The sequence below is a fragment of the Arvicanthis niloticus genome, chromosome 13, assembly GCF_011762505.2.
Source record: "Arvicanthis niloticus isolate mArvNil1 chromosome 13, mArvNil1.pat.X, whole genome shotgun sequence".
NCBI classification, from domain to species: Eukaryota; Metazoa; Chordata; class Mammalia; order Rodentia; family Muridae; genus Arvicanthis; species Arvicanthis niloticus.
The window spans coordinates 21,867,146-21,876,091 of record NC_047670.1 but is presented as its reverse complement, the minus strand read 5'-3'; positions in this window follow the sequence as shown (position 1 = coordinate 21,876,091).

Genomic DNA, 8,946 nt, shown 5'->3' with positions numbered 1-8,946 from the left:
TCTTGTATGTGATAAATGTATTAAAATGTACTATAACCCACTGTAAATTTAGACAGACATAGATGTTATTTCTGCTTTACAAATGCAAATGACACCATTGTGCTAGTTGACAAAAACAACTCCTGAGAGGACAAGTTTATTTTGGCTCAAGCACTAGTCCATAATAGAGCAAGAAGGCATGGTAGAATTCATGTCAAAGCAACGTGGCAGAAACTCGCCGTGTCTTGGAGGATCAAGATGACAAGACTAGGACTGGAAGTAAGATAGAGTTCAACTCTCCAGGCCTGTCCCTAGGTGCCCACAACTAGCAGCTAGGCCACAACTAGAGCCTTCCAAAGCAGTGCCACCATCTGGGAGCATGTACTCAGAAACATCAGCCTATTGTTCTCACTTCACAAGCAAGCCATATAATACTACAATATGTAATTTTGTGTACATTTTAAGTGACTTTTTAAAATATTTTAAAATAAATTATAGGAAGAAAGGAACATTTAGAGTTTTTGATAAATTGTGCTCCAATTTTCTATTACTGCATAATAAAATCCCCACATTGTTGTGGCTAAAAAAAATAAAATAAAATAACAATGTAATTTTTCTACTTAATCCTGCCCAGCATCACATACACAATTGCTCCAACCTGAAAGATCCATTTCTACTGGAATGTGCAAGATGAATCACTCACTTCTCTGGCACATAAACAGAGATAGCTCAGATAACTTGGTGCTGTCTTAGCTTCTGTGTGTCTGATACCCTTTTTCATTTAACACTCCTGCTTGAGCCTCTTTATATGGTTATGAATCTCACCAGCCCAAATGTGAATATAAGGTTGTTTTTTTTTTTTTTAAGACCTTGACCTAAAGGGTCAAATCATGGGGAAGCCCACATTAAGGAAGGAGAGAAATCATCTTCATTTTCTCCACTAAGAAGTGATTCAAAGTCGTATTTGGATTAGGAGGAATTATTATGGACATCTTTGGAGCAAATGGAGAGTGATATTTTGCTTTTTGATGGGGTGGCTAGAATCAGACCCAAGGCCTTGTATAGTCTAGGCAAATACCCTGACTCTAGGCTACAACCTTACCATCTTTTGTCCTATATTATTATTTTATGAAAATGAATTTATTTTAAAAATAGATTAAACATGTTTTAATTATATTTTCATGAATTAAAAGTGGCAGGTCATAGCAATAAGTAACTGCCACACACTCTTAGTGGTTGTGGTTATAATTTGAATCTTAAATGTTGCTCAATGACCATAGACTGAAGTTTTAGTGATCAGCTTGTGGCACTATTGAGAGATGGCAATACCTTAAGGAGGTGAGACTTTGTGAAGAAAATTAAGCATGTTCTTGAAGAAGATTTTGAACCCTACTATGTTTCTCTTTCTCTGTGTGTCTCTTTCTCTGTCTGTCTTTGTCTCTCTCTGTCTCTATGTTTGTTTGTTTCTGCCCCTGACTCTGTCTATGTGCCCCTCTCCTTATCTCCCTACCCCCAGCCCCTGGCTGCCTTTATGCAAGCCAGTTTATTCTGTCATGTGTTCTTTACCATGATGTTTTTATCCTATAACTAAAGCTATCTTTTCTTCTTTTAAGTTGTTAGTTTCAAGTATTTTGTCATTGTGTAAGAAAGTTGACTAATACAATATAATTTTGAACACCTAGTTTTTAATTAGTCAGGATTCTTCAGAAAAACAGAACCAATCTAAAAAAAATAGAGATATTTATATTTGGTTCATATGGTTCATCAGTTTGGCTCATACAGTTGTAAACTGACTAGTCTAGTAATAGCTATCTTCATGGTATGGAGCCAGAGAAGCTAGGAAATGCCCAGGCAAAGAAGCTAGAAGTCTCAGAATAAGTGAGACCAGCTCTAGTCTGAGACTGAAGATGTGGAAGTCTCTGGATAGTCCATAATGTGATTCCACACTGAAAGAGAGAAGAAGCTGTTGTCTGGTACCTGCAGGCAGTAGAGGCAGCAATGGGTATACCTAGGCACAGCCATGTTGCATAGGTTTTTTTTTTTTCTTTTAATGTCTTCTTTTACCCAGAACCCTAGCTTAATGGACAGTGCTGCTGACATTCAGGGTTGGTTCTTTCCAGTGAGCCTCTATGCTAGTGTTCCTAGGAAATATCTTTATAATTTTTTTTCTTTTTTTAATTTTTTTTTATTTTATTTATTTATTTTATGTGAGTACACTATAGCTATCTTCAGACACACCAGAAGAGGGCATCTGATCCCATTATAGATGGTTGTGAGCCACCATGTGGTTGCTGGGAATTGAACTCAGGACCTCTGGAAGAGCAGTCAGTGCTCTTAACCACTGAGCCATCTCTCCAGCCCGGAAATATCTTTATAGATCACCCATAGGTTACTCTCATAGTTATCTCTCAATCCAATTAAACAGTCAAGCAAATTAACCAAGTCAATGGTAAGAAACAATTGGTATTCATGAGCATATATTGTGAAAATTGCAGTATGTATAAAGGGGGATGTAAGCGTAGGAGAGTTTATTAAAAAACAAATGAACAAAAAACCAAAAAACAAACAAACAAAAAACATCATTTATAGTTTATTCTAGCCTTTAATCTGGAAATTCCAAAGTTCATCAACTCTATAGAAGACTGTGAATTGTATACCATTTTATGCAAACATCAAACACTACATACTCTATAACATAGGCAAATTCTTTAAACATAATGTTGAAAATAAAATATAAGTCATCTGTGGATGCAGTGTGATTTCAGTTATATTTAGCTTTTAAAAAAAGCAAAAAATAAAATCATGGTGTTTAGTTGTATGCACATATGTACCTATAAAGAAGAGAAAGCAGACATACTGTTTCACCCACAGGGTTGAGAGAAAAAGACTGATACAAGTTTCAGGCCACCCTGGGCTATGGTGAGAGTAGCTCCAAGAAAATGAAAAGAAAATTAAAACAAAAGAGAGAATTAAAAATAAGACAAGAAATACTCACTACATTAAGGTTAGAGTGGGTGAGCTAAGGCAGTGTCTCAGCTTGGAAAGTGGTTTCTACACAAGCGTGAGTACCCAAGTTTGTATCCCCAGCACCTACACTTAAAAACTAAAAGTCAAAACAAAAGTTGTGCCTGGTGGCATGCATCTGTAATTCAAATGCTGGGCCAGAAAACCCCTGTGTCTTGTTGACCAATTAGTATATGCCTTAACCAGTTGAATCTGAGAAGCAATAGGAAAAAAAGGGAAAACAGGCCATTCCAGGTCCACTTGAGAATTTGTGTGTGTGTGTGTGTGTGTGTGTGTGTGTGTGTGTGTATGCTAAGAATGATCAAAAGCTACTGACAGTTTTAAGCTAAGGACTCTTAGGGTTTTATTTTCAAAGTGTCAAGAGTGGACACAAGAATATAACTAAAAACAGTTTTCAATCGCTTCAGGGGAGATTCAAGTTGCATATTAGATAGGCTTCAAAAGTGCAACCAGGGACTGAGGAGATGGCTCAGTGAATAAGGTTTGCTGTGCAGAAATGAAGACCAGAGTCCAAGGCTCCAGAACCCAGTCAAAAAGCCATTTGTGATGGTGCTCATCTGTAACCTAAGTGCTGGGGAGGCGAAGGCAAATAGATTCTGGAGGCCTTGCTGGCCAGCCAGTCTCGACAAAAGGTGAGTTCTGGGGTCAGGGAGAGTTGCTGTCTTGAAGAAGAACAGGGAGGTGGAGGTGGAGGTGGAGGAGGAGGAGGAGGAGGAGGAGGAGGAGGAGGAGGAGGACGAGGACGAGGACGAGGACGAGGACGAGGACGAGGACGAGGACGAGGACGAGACATTCACTACTGACCTCTGGCCTCTAGATTTGTACTTATGGGTGCACATATGTATAACACACACACACGGCAAGATGAAACTAAGTACAAAGTGTTATGTGATTCTCAGAAATGGATGATTAATTCTGGGAATGTCAAGAGTTTGCCAGAGGAAAGGAATTTCAGATAGATAAAAAGCACCATGGCTTGAATGCGTCTTATATACCTGCATGACACCCACAGCTATAATAAGTGCACTGAGTTTAAAGGTTAAAAGGAAGGAGGTCAGACCAGAGGGAGAAAATTCATGGTCATAGGGGGTCTTACAGACTCTGTCATGGGGGTCAGGTTTGTTACGTAGACTAACAAGTGATGGGGTAATGTTTGTATATTAGATGACCTATATCAGGTGTGAAGTGGACGGGGAACACAGCAGACCTGCTTAGCAAAGAAGCAGGTGACTAAGCAGGAGGTAGTAATAGAGATATAAAACATACAAAAACTTTGCTTAGAATGACGCTTTAATGCACATGTCTGGAAGGTATTATATATGACTGGTTCCAAAATTTACCCCAGCTTTAAATGCTGTAAATGTACATGGGATGTAGACAGAAAAACTACACTCCATTCCTGACCCAGTAGAACTAAGTAGCACCACATTCTGCCTATATATAAGTTAACCTATCATAGTGGTCATGCAGGCAGTATTTATTTGTATTACTAAAAGCATTCAAGACAGGTAACACAGACATGGTGTGTTTTATAAAAGACACAGAGAAATAAAAATACTTAAGAGACACAGAGGTACTCTCAATTGGTTAATGGTTTCCTTAGATTACCAATTCTTATAGACTCTTCACAACTCTCAGATTCCTCTGAGATACTCCAAAGTACTGTGGATTGCTACTTTCCTCCCAACTAATATAGTTTACATTCCAGGTCCTAGTGTTGAGGACAGATGAGGAAGAACAGTGACAGTTCCATTTCTTTACATCCTTCTAGTCACACACCGGAGGGCCACAGAACTTGAAGGGAACTAGCTGTCAATCTTAGTTTTATATGAGGTGATAAGTGAAGAGAATGGGATAAAGTCCTCCGAAAGTGCCTCTTCTCTGTGTGATCCTTTAGTGAAGATGACAGCAGGACTGACTGAGGCTTCTGGAAACTCTCATATAGGCGTTAGGTGCAATCAGTGCATAAAGAGTTCCAGAAAGGTCTCTCCGGAGCAATGAGGTCAAGAAAAAGTCATCTTCCAAAGATAATACAAGAAATAGTGATTACTTTGCCTTAAGAACCAAACAAATAGAACTCACATGTTAGTTGTCAATCTAATCAAACCCAGATCACTGTGTAGAAATGCTCAGATATATTATATAGATATAACTGCTCATATTACTGCAGTGTAATCTTGCTTTATATCTCTTTCCTTCTGCCTTGCTGGAAGTTTTTTTTTTTTCCTTAGAGAAACAGTATTTCAGTGGTTTTATGTTATAAATCTCGTAGTCTGGCATAGATTAAGAACTAAAAATGCATTGACAAAATGAAATAGAAATATAACTACAGAAGGCAGATGTACCGAAATACAACAATGGCCTTTCCTGGCTGTCCACAGTACCAAGCTTGAGCTGCACTTCGTAACCTCTTCAGTCCTGAAGCTTTCATGTCATCCAGACCGAAACCATGAGGACAGTTCTTCCACGATGTTCAGCTGCCACCAGGAGATGCAGCTTGTTCCCCTAACACTGAGAAAATGCTCCCAGAAGATTTAACCTGAATGAGCTGGTCTCTTAATCATAGCTGATTTTTCATACTGAGCTAATCATCATCAATTTGTCCCACTAAACAATGTTTTCACTGCGGGAATTCTGGTCTCTTGTTAGTCACAGCCGATTCCTCGTGTTGAAATAACCAGAAATCACAGGTTCTTAATTTAAAGTATCACATATGCCCTGATAGAGTCTTTGAAGGACTCTCAAACAGCCATCATTCTGAATTACTTTCAGCATTGCCTTCTGAGTTCCCACAATAGCTCAATAAGCTCTGGGCACACAGGGCTTTTTCATACCAAGTTTCCAAAATCCTTTACTGTCTTCCAATAACAACATGGTCAGGTCTATCACAGCAATAGCTCACTCTCTGGTGCCGATATTTGTCTTAGTTTGTTTGCTGATGCTGTGATGAACAGCATGACCAAAGCAATTTCCGGAGCAAAAGTCTCATTTTATCTTTACAGGTGACAGTTTACCAGGAAAAGAAGTCAAGACAGGAGGAACTCAAGAAAGGGAAACTAGAGGCAGGAATTTAATTGGCGTCCTTGGAGAAACGTTGTTTATTGGGTTGCTCTTCATTGCTTTCCCAGTCTGCTTTTCTAGACAACTCAAGACCAACTGACAAGTGGTGGCATATCCCACAGTAGGCTGAGCCCTGCCACGTCAGTCATCAACTAAGAAACTAACACACAGACTGGCCAACAGGCTAATCTGATGGCGGCATTTTCTCACTTCCTGTTCCCTCTTCCCAAATGAAACTTGGTTGTGTCAAGTTGAAAAAATAATAATTCTGTACTAGAATGCAGTCTAATAGCAGCAAACAATGCTTGTGTGTTAGCTAAAATATTAGAGGCTCTGACTTAAAACTTCCTTTTCAAACAAGAGAGTGTTAGGAAATATTATTTCAAGTCTGTTTTGCACTTGCAAGAATACAGAATGGAGAAGGGGGTGTTTCATGTACCTCTTCAAAAAATTTACATCAATAGGGTGAGAGGAGAGAGAAGACTACTAGAAGACTACTTTAGTCTGGGAGTTTTACTGAAGAAACAGTAATGTTGGAAGTTTGAGCAGAGATTATTGTGGAAGGGATATAAGGTTCTGAAGAGAGGATGCCATTATGGAATGTATTAAGAATGTTTAAAGTGTGCAGGCAAATAGATAGAACTAGAAAATATCATCCTGAGTGAGGTAACCCAGACCCAAAAGGACATGCATGGTATGTAATCACTGAAGAGTAGATATTAACTGTTAAGTACAGGATTCTCACATTATACTCCACAGACTCAAAGAAGCTACACAAGAAGAAAGGCCCAAGAGAGAATGCTTGAGTATTACTTAGAAGGGGGAATAAAACAGTCACAGGAGGCAGAAGGGGGAGAGAACTGGGTGAGACAGGAATGGAGAGGGTTGTGGGGAGGGTTTCAGGATCAAGTATGAGGAGAGTCAGCAGAGAGTGCCAGAGGGTCAGGAGAATGAATGGAAATTGGTGGGTGGCAGGGGTGGGAGTTGGGGATGGGGGCTTCTCTAGGACGTGCCAGAGACCTAGGATGGGGGAGGTGCCCAAGAATCAGTGGGTGTGACCTTAACTGTGACTCACTACATTGGGGATGTGGAACCTGAAAAGGCCACCTCCTGTAGCCAGGCAGGGACCCCAGTGGAGCAATAGAGATACCAACCCACCCACAAAACTTTTCACCCAAAATTTGTCTTGTCCATAGGGATGGGGCATGGAGCAGAGACTGAGGGGATAAATAAACAACAACTGGCTCAACTTGAGACCCATCCCATGGGCACCAATCCCTGACACTATTAGTGATAATCTGATGTGCTTGCAGACAGGAGCCTAGCCTAGCCTCTGACAGGCTCCACCCAGCAACTGACTAAAGCAGATGCAGAGACCCACAGCCAAACATTGGAGAGAACTCAGGGAGTCTTATGGAAGAGTCAGGGGGAGAGATTGAGGGCCCCAGAGGGGATGTGAGCTCCACAGGAAGACCGACAGAATCAACTAACCTGGACCCTTGGGGGCTATCAGAGACTAAACCACCAACCAAAGTACAAACACAGGCTGGACCTAGGACCCCTACATATATGTAGCAGATGTGCAGCTGGATCTTCATATGGCTCTCTAATAACTGAAGTGGGGCTGTCCTGTTGCCTGTCTGTGGATTCTTTCTCCCTAACTTGGCTGCCTTGTCTGGCCTCAGTGAGAGAGGATTCATCTAAACCTGCAGAGATTTGATGTGCCAGGGTTGGAGAATACCCAGGGGGGACCTCCATCCTCTCAGAGGAGAATGGAAGAAGGGATGGGGGGGGGAGGGAGGGACTGTGGTGGAGGAAGTGTTAAAACTGTACATAAAACAGGAAGTGACTTGGTATATTGGTTAGACTGCCATATCAAATTATCACAGAATGTATGGTTTAATCAACAGATATCTCTTCTCTTAACAATCCTGAAGGCTAAATATCAAATATTAATATGTTATAGATTCTTTCTCATAAAGCCCCCCTCTGTGCGCAGGTGCCACACACACACACACATATATATGTCTTTACAACATCTTTTCACAATACATATCTTTGCCCTAATCTCTGGTTTTTATGTGGACTCTACTTATAATGAATCAGAACCCACTCCAATAACCTGGTTTTAACTTAATTATTTCTCAAGACATTATCTCCAAATATAGTCTCTTGCTGAGGTACTGGGTTCTAGAATATCTGCCTTTCTACCTGGAGAGAGCATAATTCAGCTCATGAGCAGGATTGTACCTTATTCAAATCACTGGTCTGGTCTTATTTGTGCTACTATAACAGAGTATCATGAACTAGGTAATCTGTACTAAACTGAAATCCTGGTTCTGATGACTGGTAGTATGAGATCATCATGTTGTATCAGTCCTTGTAGAAAGACAAAAATTGTAAAACTGAGCTAAAAAGAGTTAAACCTATTTTATAATGGATACATTATTGTGACAGTTACATTAATTATCCCATTCCCCCCCCCCCCGTCTTAGTCAGGGTTTGTATTCTTGAAACATCATGAACAAGAAGCAAGCTGGGGAGAGAAAGGGTTTATTCAGCTTACACTCCCACACTGCTGTTCATCACCAAAGGTGTAGATTATGTAAAACAACTTGCATATGAAAATGCTAATCCTGCCTGCCAAGCGGCCATTAGACCTTACAGGAAAAAGATAGACCTTACGGGGTATATCAGACTCTGTTCTGACATAGGTCCCTCTTACCAACAGGGCTTAGCTATGGCGGCTGCTATGCAAGGAAAATCAGTAAGAGATTTTTTTGGCAAATAAAGACAGAAAGGCATGTTTTAAATGTGGTAAACCTGGACACTTGGCAAGAGATTGCAAGGTAGAAAATGAGTTAAGCCAGAGACAACCCAGAA